The following is a 15,558-nucleotide window of genomic DNA, read 5'->3' as shown; positions in this document are numbered from 1 at the left end:
CTAACGAGACCTCTACCATGTGAACACACAGTCACACACACACCCATGGCATAGTACCAATCATCTGTTGTCAACCCATAGCACCTCTAGCTCTGTGTGTGTTTTGGGTATGTGTATCCAGGCGCGCATGCCATATGGACACATACACACCTGTCAATTGGAGGTAGAGAAGAGAGAATGGCAACGTCTGATGAATAATTCAACTTCAGCAGCAAGTTCTGCTGAACTTTCACAGTGAGCTCGTTGCTCCTGACATCTTCTTGATGTCACTCTATTTTTGGACAAGCTTTTTCTTCAGTTTATCATTCTGCTGACACTTTGTCAAGAACTGCAGGCTTTCTGATAAACATCAGTTTTCTTCTGACTATTGTGTAGATTTTTATTAAGATGCAATCATTATATTGTATATTGTATATATCGTGTAGTATATTTTGTGCACAGCAACCCTTTCCTTTTGTTCAGCAACGTCATTGATTTTATGCTATTTAGGTAAAGAAATACAAACATTTTTTACAAAATGACTAAATGTCTCTTTGCTGTTTATATTCTTAAAACATTCAAGACATTAGTTTTAGGTAACAGAGTCAGCGCCTGACATAGCTGCAGTACTTTATTTATTTATTTATTTTGAAAAATTAATTACCAGTAAGGCGTATCAAGAAAATACAGAGGCCAGATGAGGCTGTCATGTTTTAGTGATTCATGTGATGATGCATTTATGCGCATGTTTGCTAAACATAATATCTGGCATACAGTTGTCACATCATCTGTGCTTTGAGTTTTTCTTATTTTGGTGTGATGTGACCAGCTCAGCCTCGGAATGTTTATAAGATAATTGGAACTAAATTTGCATTGGTGGTTAAAATAAAAAAAAAAGAATTGAAATGAAAAAAACACCGTGCCACTGGTGGTTTTATTTGTCAGCCACCAGTACACTTCCTACACTGTTTTTGCCATGTCATGTCTCCTTTGTGTCTTTTATAAGCAACTAAACAAAGATCAATACATTACTACAAACAATAGATCTTGTAGAGCATAAACTGTAACAACAAATTCTTAGCAGATCAAAATATCAAAATGTAAAAAACATACAAAAGAAAGAAAAATAAAAAGAAAAGGCCTTTGTGCTGAATCTTTATATTCATTCTTCATGGAGATGTTTGAGATGAGTGTGAAATCTGGTGGAGGAAACAAACAGTTGGAGAATGAGCCCCAGGGCCTCGAGATCTCACTACGATCTGCTGAACACTGAAGAAAATGTGTTGGTGCAAAGTATTCCATGCTAACTGTGTGTATCATGTGTGCGTGTGTGTGTGTGTGTAAGGGGTTAGCTGAATATGGCAGATGTCAGACCTCTCAGCCCTATCCCACCCCCCCTCTATGGGACCACCTGTTGGACCAAGGCCATCTGGAGGGTGGGCCGTCTCTTCCGATTGATACTGGAAGGGTCTGACCCAGCATGCTGACCAGTGATACGTGATCACAGCACATGAAAGGAAACATCTTGCACGTCTAGTCCACTGTCTGTGTGTTTCTTTTATCATCTCTTTTATTCTCTCTCTGTGGGTGGTTTTTCTTGTCAAATGTGTGTAATGTTATGAATTCATCTGTTTACTTAATGCTAAAGCCAGCTGCAGCACAAAAACAAAACTTGACTGCAAATGAGCCAGAAACCTCCACTCCAGGCTGGATGCTCTAACCATCCAGCCACCCCATCCAGATCCAAAGTAGGCTTTTATGACTAATGGTAAGATGATGTCGGCCAATACGATTGTATGCGCTGTTATAATGCAAACATAGAATACTGTTGTATGTCTAAAAAAATATGTCCGTATGTCTTTAGCAGATAATTATTGGGCTTCCATGGTGAAACATGAGAAAAAATGGCATACACTACATCATCCATTACAGTCACACAACTCCATAGGTTTTATCACATGATGAACATGGAGTTTTATCATTTAACACCTGCAAAGTTTCACAGAATAATGTCAATCATGTTTTATTATTACTTAGAAACATTACTGTGAAAGCTTCTAAAAAGCACAAATCCTTATATATAATTGCAACACTTTATGTTGGTATAAGGTTGTATAAAAACCAACAATAAAGATAGTTTTGAGGTTAGATTGAGTTTTGAGGTTATCCTAGGTTCCTTTTTTTGTGTCTCCTTGTCCTTAACCTCTTCTGCTGTTACCTTTATGTAACTTCTCAATGAGACGAAACATTCATTTTTGACAGACAACATTGTATTGGAAAGTGTTTATTTGTGAAGGAAAGAGCGATTGAACTCTGCCTCTCACCTTGACAGCTTAAGGCAGGAATGAAACTGTTAACACAATGTGTTATCTACTTGTATAGGATGGCACTAAAGCTTCACAGAGATTGGAAAGAAGAAATACTGACACACTACTGTGTGTGCACAGACTATAGAGAGCAGTCCAGTGTGTTTACAGCTTACTTTACAAACAGCCATTTCACCATTAATGTAAGTAGTATATTAAATATAAATGTTATAATTTTTAAATGAATTTTGCCTGCATTCTGGGGCTTCTCAGTGAGAGGCTGCTCTATCAATAACAGCTCACAGAGTTTGGAAACATACTCAGCAATGTCAACACATCACAAAGACACATATATTTCCACAGATCTTTGTTAAAGTCACTTAATTCTAACACAGAGTGACCTGAGTCCTTACTGATGGTGTATCATATGATAAAATGACCAATCTTATGCATTCAGGTGCAACATACATTCTATTCAGAAGCTGTGAAATTTAACAAGGAAAAACACAGTCATCAAATTTAAGTGTAATTTTTGTAAAGTTATTGTCGCCCTCAGAATGACTGATAGAATGTCTGCTTGGTGGAAAACAAACAGCATTTACCAAAGACTGAGAGGCAGCTTCAAAGCAAAATGTCAGGCAGTAAATGTCAATATGAAGAGTGCGATTGAGAAGATTACAGTTTCTATAACCATTGTATTGACAAGTGAGAGAGTACTGAGGAGGAAATCACATGCACAGAGAGAGAGAGATGTAAAATACAGGCACACACACACACACACACACACACACACACACACACACATATCATGGCTCCTTTGCATCTTTAGACAAAATAAAAATAACAACATAAATGAGCTTAAATGACAATATTTATATTTTTCCAAGTATTATACAGTGAGTAGATAGCTAGCTTATCATAAAGAACCGTATGGATCTTATTCTCTTCCATGCATGTGGAATAATCACAGAGCAGTACTTGTATCACTGCATTAATATTACATATACATCACTATATGTAATAAAAAAACACATGCAATCCCTTTTTTAACCTTTGCACCACGAAGCTTTCTGGAACCCCCTTTTTTCAAAATAATATGTAAGCCTACCACTGTTCTATGATAAATATCTTACAGACTTTGTGCTTTGTTTCGAGCTTTCAGGTTTATGTGTCTTTATGAATTGGTTTTTTTAGCTCGTTTTTTTCCTCTTCTCTTTCTTCTTCTTAGGCACTGATATTTTAACTTATCAAGTCAGCTCTATTGCCTCTCTCTGAGGGACTGTGTTGAGTTAAAAGCCCTTTTGGTCAAGAGGGCTTTTAATTTGGAATCCCCGCTGAGTAAGTTTGAATACCATTCACACCACTGTCAAAAAACAAAACCAGATATCAGACTGGGAACAATAGCAAGCAATTTGAATGAACATAGAAAATTGCCATGGCTCTATTTTATTTTTAATAGCTAACGTTGCATAAAGCAGGTTTCCGAATCGACCACTGAGCACACAGACAGAGAGCTTTGCTGTGTGATAGGCTTGTAATTATGTGGCAGACATATTTTGATCTATTGCATGAGAGATGGCGAGCGTTGTATTATCAGATTGCATGTCTGCAGTGTTTCCTATTTATCAGCATACCCACATCAGATCATTTTGCAATCACTAAGTATTACAGCTATAATGCAACAGAAGATTCTGATCAGGGTGAAACAGGCCTCACGTTACACAATTTTTTTTGTATTTTTGTGTTCGTCAATGAGCAGGGACAATAATAATAACTGTTACTCTAAGAGAACTGCTGAGGCTTCTTTCTCATTGCTCATCTGTCACAATATTCACACACATACACTTAAATGTTTGAGCATGCAAGCATATGTTTGCATGTGTGTGCCACACCCCTAACCACACTGTACATATTTGTGTGTGTGTGTGTGTGTGTGTGTGCATGTGTCCAACTCTGCCTGTGTGTATGTTATCACTTGTCTATTTTAGGGTCATATTTGATAAGCCCTTGAGTGATGTGGCAAGATGAAGTGACAGTTTGTCAGAAAGCGGGTCATGGGGCAGTCACTGTGGAGGCGGCCCTCTGCGCCCATATACTGGGTATAATTAGGCACTCATTACCATATCAGTCAATTACTAACAACCACTCTGGCTGCTTTCTCTCAGGAATCTGCCCTTCTGGACACCAGCTCTGAAGAAGGACAGTTTTTTTTCTGACTGCAGAAGTAATTATTTTTTTTCTCCCTGTCCTTCTCCCTCCTTCCCCTCATTATGATTGCTACTGGTAAAACAATGGCTTAGGTTTTGTTGTGTTGCTGCGGGCACCATCTGTGGTGGTGAGGGGGAGGCACAACAATACCCATCCATATGGTCAGGGCATCAGCAGCGGGCTATCTCTGCTCATCAAGTCCTGTCATTGTCATCAGCCGCTGTGCTCATACACTAGTCTGTGTTCATCTGTCACATATGCACACACACACACACACACACCGGAAGACTGACAGACATTGGAGTGACATAGCAAGATATGGTCATATCCTTATTTATGAGTGAAAGATGAGGTTAGATAAGCAGCTGTATTGCATATAAATGCTCTGAACACTGTCTTTCTCATTGTTTGCATGAAGTATTTTGTCTTTTGAGGCACATTCAGTATTTTTTTAATAAGTCTTCTTTTTATTTCTTTGAATGAACAAGCTGTGTTGTGATTTTGACATATTGTAATCAGATTTTATTTGCATTAATGAAATAATTTACTGCCTAAACATCAATAGCAACCCGCAATTGCTGATTGGTGTTGGGAGCTTGGGGCTTTTTTAGACATACCCATCTGCTGTCTCGCACCTCCTAATCTGCAACACACACACACACACACACACACGCCATTACTGGTGTCACCATTCTGTCCTAGATATATTTATTTCAGCGATATGCTTTCTTTACCTTACACTTGAAATGAAATCTGTCATAGGTATTAATTTGGCTGGATGACTGGACCAATTCCTTGTAAAACACAGCTGTGCCCTAACAGGAGGATGAAGGAGGCATTGAGGAAGACAAGAGGAGAGAGAAAAGAAAGCTACATAATACATACCCTGCATATAAAGGAAGCCTGATGAGGAGATATGAGTATTAGATACAACATACCAATAAGCATGTTATATTGAAAGAAGACATGAGGACACAGGCTTGAGGAAAAACAGATTACTTGTGAGAGATCTAAAAGCGATAGAAAAGGCAGAGCGGGAAGGAGGATAAGGGGAAGGACAAAGCTGAAGGCATGTGAAAGCTTGAGATAACCGGTTATCCTTGCGTCATCTCACTCTGCGTTTATCTCTGTCTGCCTCTTGCTGTATCTCTCCCAATCTCGCTGTCTTACCGAATAGCAGAAACCCTGAAACAAAGCCTTGTGTGACTAAGGGTTTTAATTGGTCTTCAGAATCCATAATTAACACAATTTCTTCACAGACGACACACTCTCTGCCATAACTTACAGATTGCGTTCACAATTTACTGCACATAACAGAACTTTAGAAAGTTGCATTCATTCCACTTCACATTGGATTCAAAAATAATTTATTCATTAGCAAAGGTGACAAGCTCCTGAAGATACAAAGAAAATAAAGAAAGGTATGAAAGATGAACACTCTAGTGTCAGGATATGACCCTGATATGGGGAAGTGTGAGTGGGTGTGAGGCCCGTATGGACAGGTTAATACTAAGCAGATCATAGGGATTGGGATATTGTTTAAAGGATCAGCTGAACAATAGGCAGGGGAGCTTTCCTCCTCTGCCTCTATCTCTATGTTGCCTCAGGCATTTTAGAAGCCTGCTCTACCCACTTCTCTCCCTCCACTCCTTCAAAACAGTTCTTCCCCATCCTTCTTGACCTCTTCAGTGCTGCATTACACCCTCTGTTACTGTCCTCTTGCAATCCTTGCCCATTGCCTCTGCATCCAGGGACAAATTCGGGGCCTACTTGTCCTGATTGTTGTTGTCGACCAATCATCCTCCAGTGCTGTTTGCCCTCTGGTCACCTGGCTCCACACCACAGCAGAGGGGATTTTGGGCTGACAGTTTTGCCCCTGGCAAGGCAAAGTCAGACTGAGGGACAAAGTGGAGGGAGGAGGGGTGTGTGTGTGTGTTTTGTGGGGGGGTTACACAGACGCCTCAGTCAGTTCCAGCCCTGGAAGACAGCTGGACAGCCTCTCACCTCCTGGCTTGTGGGGGTCAGTCCTGTTACTGCAGCCATAAGGACCAAATCCTTGGCTGGGAACTTGACCAGCATCAATGGGATTTGGCCGAGGACGAGGCCTACTACCACTGATATGTGTAGATCAGAAAACTAGCCTGCAACTAAGATCCTGAATAGGTTGTTAGTTTACCTACAATGATATGCATTATGAACAGAAAAAAACACATCAGGAAACAATGAAAGGGTTTTTTCATGTCTGTATTTAAGTGTTAAATGTGCAGAGAGAGCAGAGAAATTAGAAAAAAAACAAATAAAGGAAAAAAACAAGCACGCAATCAATACTCGGCAAAACTTATCTTTTTGATGGTAGCTAACTTTCTGTGAGTGTAGCACAAGCTTGGCAGCTGTGTTTTGCATCTCCAATTGTCTTACACATATTTCCTTTTTATCAAATTTTCTGAAAGGTGTAATTATGTCGGCCCCCTTGAAATATCCCCGGCGTGTTCGCTCGTGTTCGTATGGTGCTCAGCACATATAATTTAATTTGAATTCATTACTCCCCCTCCTGTCAGTTAATATATTCATGACTTCCAATTCCCTCAGAGCTGTCCCACCACCTGGAGTGTCCTCCCTCATCTGTGTCACTCCTCCCTCCTCCTCCCCCCTCATCCTTCCTCCTCCTCACCCATCCTGGCCCTGCGGGATCCCTGGGGGCCCATGAAGGGGTGTTAGGGCCAGGGTCACGGAGGCTGGGGGGGCCCGCTGTCATTAGGGTGCAGTGGAATGTGTTAGCAGGGACCAGCTGGGACCAGCCAGCTCTGTCCTGGCCTTTTCTGTGCTGGTGCTGCTGGTGTGTGTGTGTCTACTGTGGGTATATGTGTATGTTGAGATGGTGACACCTGCAAATAACATTGATGAGGTGGCATTGGTGGGTATTCACACTGCTGAACTCCGTGTTGAGCAACAGCTTGTGTTTCTGTTCACTCTCTAAACAGATGCACACTCCTATATTTCCAAGTCTCTAGGTTATTATCTAAATCTTATTTTTGCATGAAACAAAAAAAAGGTCACAGAACAAATTGCATATTTCTATCCCTGTTGTTAGTTGTAAATGGTGTGAAGTAGAAAACCAAGGTTTGATCTGTGTCCTCAACGTCAGGATGCATTATTTATCCTTTGCCAAAATATTACATCATTAAATAAAATGTTATCAGATTAGTCTTGTTTCTTTGCGGTTTCACGGTTTTAGCTTCAGACTGCTCCTCTCTTCCTTTCATATTCCCCCTTTTCTTTCATGTTGCACCTTTGTACCGGGCTCTCAACCAACACTGACTGAATATGTCCCTTCTGTGTGGTAAATATTTCATGGCAGGGAGCAGCTCGAAGTTTGATCATTGCAGGGTGCTGGTGTAGGAGTTCAAAGGAGACGGTGGGTCCTCTGACAGTCAGCCAGAACAGAGTGGAGGAGGAGAGATGGGGGTAAGACGGGAGGTGGGGGTAGAGAAGAGAAAGGAAGTAGGGAATGAGGGAGTCAGCCACTACTGCTGCTGCTGCTACTGCTGCTGTTGTGCTCAGTTTAGATTCAGCACCACCAATTTCCTGGACAGCTCCCTCAGTCTTCAACACAGTGGAAAAGTGGGATTTGTGCAGTTTTTTTTAAATAATTTGAATTAATTTTATTAAGACAAAATGTATTTTTATCCATGCACATGAATAATTATCTAACTGAAGGAAGACAGATTCTTCATGCCAGTCACTGAAATTAGATAAGCATACATGTGTCAGTGCACACATGTGTTAGTATATCTATGTGTGCGTGAGTATTAGAGCAAAGAGAGGGGGGCTTCATTATTAATCAAGGCCCTTCCCTTAGTGTGAGAGCTGCTCACACTGCATGGCTTAATGACTGAAAATGAGCTGTAATTATGGGCTGTCAGTCCAGTCCCTGGCACCCCCTCTGCTCTCCCATCTCGTGGGTCCATGTCCTCCCCTCTGCTGCACCACACCCAGACTGCCATCACTTACTACCATCACTTATATCTGTGTTACCTACGCCTACATGATCCCTAATCTACTATTATCTACCAATCTAAAATCCTTGTCATGGAATCTAATTTTAGGGTAATAAATAAATGTCGGAAAGAAAACTCTCTGGCCCTGATCACCCTGCACATGCTTACACCTTATAACTCGTATAATACATAAGTAGACACCTGCTCCATAAATCATTTGACTCAGATACAAAACTTTTGCATGACACCCCACTTTTTTCAATAACTGGACAGGAGTGATACTGACAAATTAAAGATAGATACATAACAATAACACTGCTCAGTATACATTTACCTCTTGTTTTTTTCCTGTTATCCTTCCCTTGTCTCTTTCTCCCTTTCACCCTCCTCCCTCTTGCTCTGTGCACTTAAGCTCATCGTTATGCGGCATGTGGTTTGTCAGAGCTGATGATGAATTTGTTTATGAGTGGAGAGAGCTGATTTCCCCTGAGTGGTCTTTCTCCCTCTTCCTCTCTCTCTCTCTCTGTCTCTCTCTCTCTCTCTCTCTCTCTCTCACACACACACACACACACTTTTTCTTTCTCTCCTTTCCTCTGCATCCATCCATCCAATCAAAGAGAACCTCTGCCCCACACCCCCCCCACCACCACCACCACCACCCCTGCAGGGTGCTTCAACCGTCTGACATTCGAATTTAATTCCAGCTAATCTTGAGCTGGAGGGGTCACTGACCACTGGGCTATACAAAAGGAACATGCAGATACAATTGAGATCCAGTGTTTAGAGAGTGTGGAACTGTTTGCACAAGCATGCCAGTTGAATCCCTTTAATCATGCTCAGTAGTTGTGTTAATGTCATCTTTTTCCTCCGGTAGCTGCCGCTGTTAGAGAAAGCATCAGGTTGAAGGATGAATGGCATCGCAATACAGATGCAAACACAGAGCTAGACAAACAGTTACAAAATCCCACATTTAACGGCGCCCTGATAGCTCTCATACATGAGTAATGTGTTGCTTGTTTAAGTCTTCAGCGTCTCTTATGAGACAAGAGGCAAGTTTAAAAATGTAGGCATGTTGACGCTACAGACAATACAAACCATCTTGTCTGACAGGTCCCCCTCCTGGGCCTTTCAATATAAGCATGCTGTTTGCAATCAGGATACATACACACATGTACTGCATGCATATACACAGGCACCTTCACACACATGCGTACACACTAATATCCCTGTTGGAGGTGGTGGAAGTGCCAGCTATTATCAATTAATCTTTGCTGTGTTTTTTCTCTTGCGCAGAGTGGTACTGTACTGATTTGATAGAGGGAGTATAAAGAAACACTGCACTGTACATCTAATATGTATAATACATGTAAATTGCATGCAATAACAGACATGTAGTATTTTTACACTGCTCATCCAAACATTTGGAAGCATTTCAGAGACCCATTTTCCATTATTTCTTTCTTGTTGGATTGGATTTAGCATTAAAGAAAACATATTTAGCTTCCGTATGAGCTATAATATCAGCCAAAACATTACAAAAAAGCCATAAATACCTTTGCAAGGAAAAAAGAGCAGCCTGCACCACACACACAAAAGAAAATATGAAATAAAATACATAAACTAACATTTTGTCCTAGTGAAAAACAGCATATCTATAGCTAAATGCAGCAAGCTGCTGTCACTGTGTTTCCAAAGGGCTTTGTTAGCGACCCTATCTTTCAATGCCATTGAATAAATACTGCTTAATCACGCACACTTAGTTGACTGTAGGGCAAAAATGATTTCATTAGACACTACTTGGAATGTTTGAATAATTATAGCGTCTTTGAACTATGAACAGTAGCATCCAGATTAAAAGCAGTGCAAAGATTCACAGAAAATGGCTCTGTGTGTTTGTTTTGTTTGTATCCACAGTTTTCCTGAATGTTTGAGCTCACAATGATTAGCACAGCTAGATGTGAATAGCTCAAGGTTACACACTTCCAACTGCACTTTTATAAAACACTGACAAAGCCATAAGGGCTCAGGGTGGGGAAGTGTGGGGCAGCACTCTTCTCCCTGCCCTACTGTGTGTGGGTGTGAAGAAGGGTAGAGGTGAAGATGAAGAGGTCACCTCTGTTGTGGAGGAGGGGTTAGGGACAGATGTGTGTATGTGTGTGCATGTGTTTTTTTTCCCCTAATGTGAAGGTCTCAGGTGGAAAAAAGGAAATATGTGGGTTGGAGTGATGGTAAGGTGAATTTGAGTGTGTGTGTGTGATGGATGAGGTGTGCTCATGTGGTCTCTCACCACACATATTATGGTCAAACAGACAATCCATCAGTGCATAGTGGACCAGAGGATTCCTCTACTGCCATGTGCAGAGCAAAACGGAGTGTGCCCAATACATCTGAGTGTCTTCCTCTGACCATAGCAATCCAACTCAATATTTCCTTTATGCATCATCATGGCACACAGCTTGCAGAGCAACGATATTTATATATATATCTTCCATCAATGGATTTTTACAATAAAATCACCAAAACAAACTCATTTCCACAACAGTCACCATAGACACAGAAGATAAGCTTAATCAGGAGTCACTGCATCATGCACAAAACTAAACGAACTATTCAGTGAGAACAATATTATGCTTATTTTACACAATTTGACAATGATTTGACTGATAACAAGATAAATATTTTTTGAATGGTATTTGTTAATATTGTAGTTAAAATAGTCTTTATAATATCTACCAAAAACCTTGCGATGAAATATAATGCAGTAGGATTTCTATGACAAGCTTTTATTATTATCAATATATATTGATATTAAATTAAAGTAGATTTGGGCGTTCACATGATTACAAATCTAAATCAAAAAAGTATTTTCATAATATTCACACATTATTTGGTATTGATAGATATTTATGTGATTTTTGATTTTAGTACTGTACAGCTGCCATTGTAATGATGCCTTCAGAGAGGTAGCAGTGCAGGCAGTGTTGTTAGCAGTGAGTGGGGCAAGTGAGCAGTGCTCAGGTGCGTGGTGTTGAGGGCCAATCATCACAGGGCTGCCTCTGCCTAATGAGGGGATCTCCATGATCCAGTATCCAGGACAGGGTACCCTGACCCTCATTCACCAGTCCTCCCAGCTTCATGCACCAGCTGCCTCTATGCCCTACTGGTACAGAATGAAAATTAAGGAGGACACACATATAGGCACTCACACACATGCACACACACTCGAGTTACACTACCTTGACCTTAGCTCATACAAAACCCTTATGAGGAAAAATATAATGGTGGTCATACATCAGGCCTCGATGTGTGGCACTAACACGGTTCAGTCGATTCAGTTCATTATAAGTGTTTGTGAAAGTTTGTGTTTTAATTTGTATATGCTGTCATCACAATGTGTTCGTTCCTTAAACAATGCCACACATCGAGTCACTTTTCTGACACACACACACACACAAAAGCCACCAACAGAAAGTGGAAACAAGCTACCGGCCAGACTGCAGGTCACATTCGCTTTTTTCACAGCAAGTGATAAAAAAACTATGCAACACAAAACACACTGAAGAAATATGATGTAGATGCACACACAACAGAAAACATGCATGGCAGCACTCATAACAGCAGCAGGTTACCTGTGTACAGAAAGGCTGTCAAACTAGCAGCAAAGAGTGATATAATCACACACACATACGCACACAAATAAACTTGCAGTTTTACAAGACCTCAAAACAAACAACATTGCAATGGAATCAAGACAGACAAATTAATTGATTTCAACCTGCGGCCTTCTGCTTCTTATACAGTGGCTTTCAGACATTCTATGCAAGGTTGTAGAATTAACCTTGCCAATAAAGGGGTGACATTCTTAGGCTTAAATAAGAGTGTCATTTGCTTTCTGAGCAGAAAACCTTGAGGTGTTTCAATGCAGAGAACTGAATCATACCATTCACAGTATTCTGAAAGAGAGATCTCAAAGAGAGGGTTCATCGAATGCCCAGTCAATTCGCTCAAATAGCTGCTTTTTACCATATTTCAAGCCGTTACAGGCACAGTACTGCATGTGGGTATGATGATCTTGTTGGTGTCAAAGGTCAGACTGTTGTTCACATCCATCAGAAGCATTGTCTAATCTCCTTCTATCATGGTTTAGGATTTAAACAAATAAACTAGTTTGACTAAGGTTAAGAGTGCTGCCACAATTATAAAAAGGGAATCTGGCTATTTAATGCAACATTTGTAGAGAGTGTCAGTGCTTGATGCTACAAGAATAAAGATAAGCCAAAAAAAATAATTTAAAAAAGCAATCCTGTTATGATCCATGTTGTGAATTCCACAGATGAGTGGACAACTGTGTTCTGTGCAGCTCGCTTCTATACAGTTAATATTTAAAAGATTATAAAGACAGTTTTAGGAACAGAATATATTATGTCAGTTAGGAGTATTATGGTCTGGTAGATGCCTATCCAGTGTGCAGATGTAACACAGACTACAGGAGTAGTATAAATGGAATATCAGTGGTGGCTCCAGTTTTCTTCTTGGTTGGCCAAAGTGCGAAGTGTAACAAGACAGCCATTATATAAACATATGATATATATATTCCTTATATATCTCAAAAATCCCAAGCAGGCCTTAGTGAACCTATGACAGGTTCATTAGTTAAAATCTTCTAGTTTCTGTTTTTCCTCTCACTAAAACATGGAAGCTGGGAGCTTGGTGTTGCTTTCACTTTTTCAAACTGTAAAAATGACCAAATTGTATAAACAGATGTAAACAGATGTAAATGCATGTTCGTCAATATTAAAAAAAGTTGCTCTTCTTTAGAACAGGACAAAGAGTTCAATAACATTTGTGCAGGTGTCTGCTGATGCTGTGCAAACCAAGCAGCTGAAACAGTGCCACAATCACAAATTTATTATAATCATCTTCTAACTTAACTATAACTTCTCATACACGGAAAACAAGATCATTTAAATAATTTGATGTAAATAAAGTTTCCATTGAACGCACTTCAAGCTTCATTGAATGAACTAATGTGCATTTCCAGCAACAGTGCTGATGTTTCAGAGGACAGTCTCCTCATAGTTCAAAGTGTTACACTTGTAGCCACAAGGCCACAGTCATTGTGCCACCTTGTTCTGCATTCTTCCATATGCATTATGCTCATGACAGCCACCCCCATCCTTTTGACTTGCTCTGCTACTTATCATCAACCCATTTCCATACCAACAGGTTCTTTTACATTGAGCACTATTCAATCACAGCTTTGTATGTTCAAGCGCCGACTAGAGTGCACCAACATAATGCCACATAGAAATTATGCAGAATTAAACAACTCTGTCACAATGGACATCTATCTATATTGAGCCTTGTCAATTTGTATGCAAACATGTCCCTCTTATACCAATGCAGTGTGAAATACATAATTGATCACACACAAAGCTGAGGTTGAAAGAAGATGACCCTGATGATGTGGTGCAGGATCTATTATGCGCACCGAATTCATTTATTCAGTTTGTTTTGTACTAGCTGGAACTGCTGGTCTTAAAATCAAATTAGCAAAACAAATCATCCATATGATGCGCAGTCTTGCTGATTGCTGCTGTTTTTCCCTCTTCTTTTTATTGGCATTTTTGCCCTCCTTCCCTGCTTTCCTCCTGAAGTTGCAGCTTTCTCGCCACGAGGGTCCCTGCGGACTAGACCAGATGTTCCAGGCAACACACTTCCCCACTCTCTGCCTCATGGAATATTCATGGGCAACCAGGCACCACAGCACAGCACAGCACAGCACAGCACCACATAGACCAGAGCCCATTTATTTATTTATTTCATCACCCTGCTGCCTGGCTGTCTAATGCACAACAACAGTTCACCATATAAGAACATCTTCTCACCTTCCTGCTTCTCTTAGAGTTCCTCACCACATCCTTTTTCTTCAGAGTTTCTTTTCATTGCCACGATCTCCTGGATATACAAATATGCAACACTCCATGATTGGGCACTGATGGATCTTGTCCCTCCTTTCTACCTCTCTTTTACCCTGCTCTTGATTTCTGTCTCTCCCTCTCTCCCCCCTCACTTTTATTAGGCAGATGGGTAGGGAGTGAAGATGGAGTGTTGAATAACTGATGTTTGTCTGTGAATCCTAATGGTGGTGCTTAAATACAATGCCATTATTTACAACCCTGCCTAATGCATTGGGACACTTAAATTCTTTGTTTGGTGGTGATAATTGGGCTAAATGCTCTACAGTAATGCATCCTGTTGGGCTGTTAGTGGCATGTTTTCCATGATGGATCAGCTTGTTGTTTGGACAAAGGTTTGGAGGCCATTATTTATCAGTAGAAGCACCCAAGTAACAATTATAATCTGCCTGAGTGGCCAAGTAATGGCACTCCAAATTATTGCAAGAGAAACAGATGCGTTGTGATTTTAAAAAGTTGAGGTCAAGAAGAAAAAGTGAGAGGAGGAGGGCCAGAAAGGAAGCAGATTTTCCAAGCAAGAGAAAGACAAACCAGATTTCTGGGTGCAAAAGGAGGCATTGAGCCAGGCGGTACCTCTGCTCCACTTGAATGCCGTCCAAAATGACAGCTGACGGCTGGCGCACAGACATCATGGACGAGCAGATGTGGCGGCAGCTTTCCAAGTTGCAGCAACACTCTCATACTCTCTCCCTTCTTCTTTTTTCCCATTTTTGCAGTATGTGTCCCTCCCCTATTCTGACTCCTACTCATCTGTCTCCCTCAGCAGTTTACTTGCTGGTTTCATTACTCATCTTTCTCCCTTATTTCATTTAGACGTTCCTATATTGTGAAAATGGTGAAAAAATGTACTGTAACAAAAATGTGTGTTTAAGAATGAGACTCTTCTGATGCCAAGCAGTTGTTTAGTTTAGACTGATTCCCCCTGCAGTCTCCCAGCATGCACCTGTGGTAAAGAGGTTATTCAGCTCTCTCCCAGCTGAGGCACAGCTGACTACTTACTCTCTGGCCCACATCCGGCACTATTTCCACTCTAGCTAATCAAATTGCTTTTACATCATCAGCTAATTAGAAGCTAATATAATGTTTCAT

This window comes from Parambassis ranga, chromosome 3, assembly GCF_900634625.1.
Source record: "Parambassis ranga chromosome 3, fParRan2.1, whole genome shotgun sequence".
NCBI classification, from domain to species: domain Eukaryota; kingdom Metazoa; phylum Chordata; class Actinopteri; family Ambassidae; genus Parambassis; species Parambassis ranga.
The sequence above is the reverse complement of the archived record's forward strand: the minus strand, read 5'-3'. Positions refer to the sequence as shown.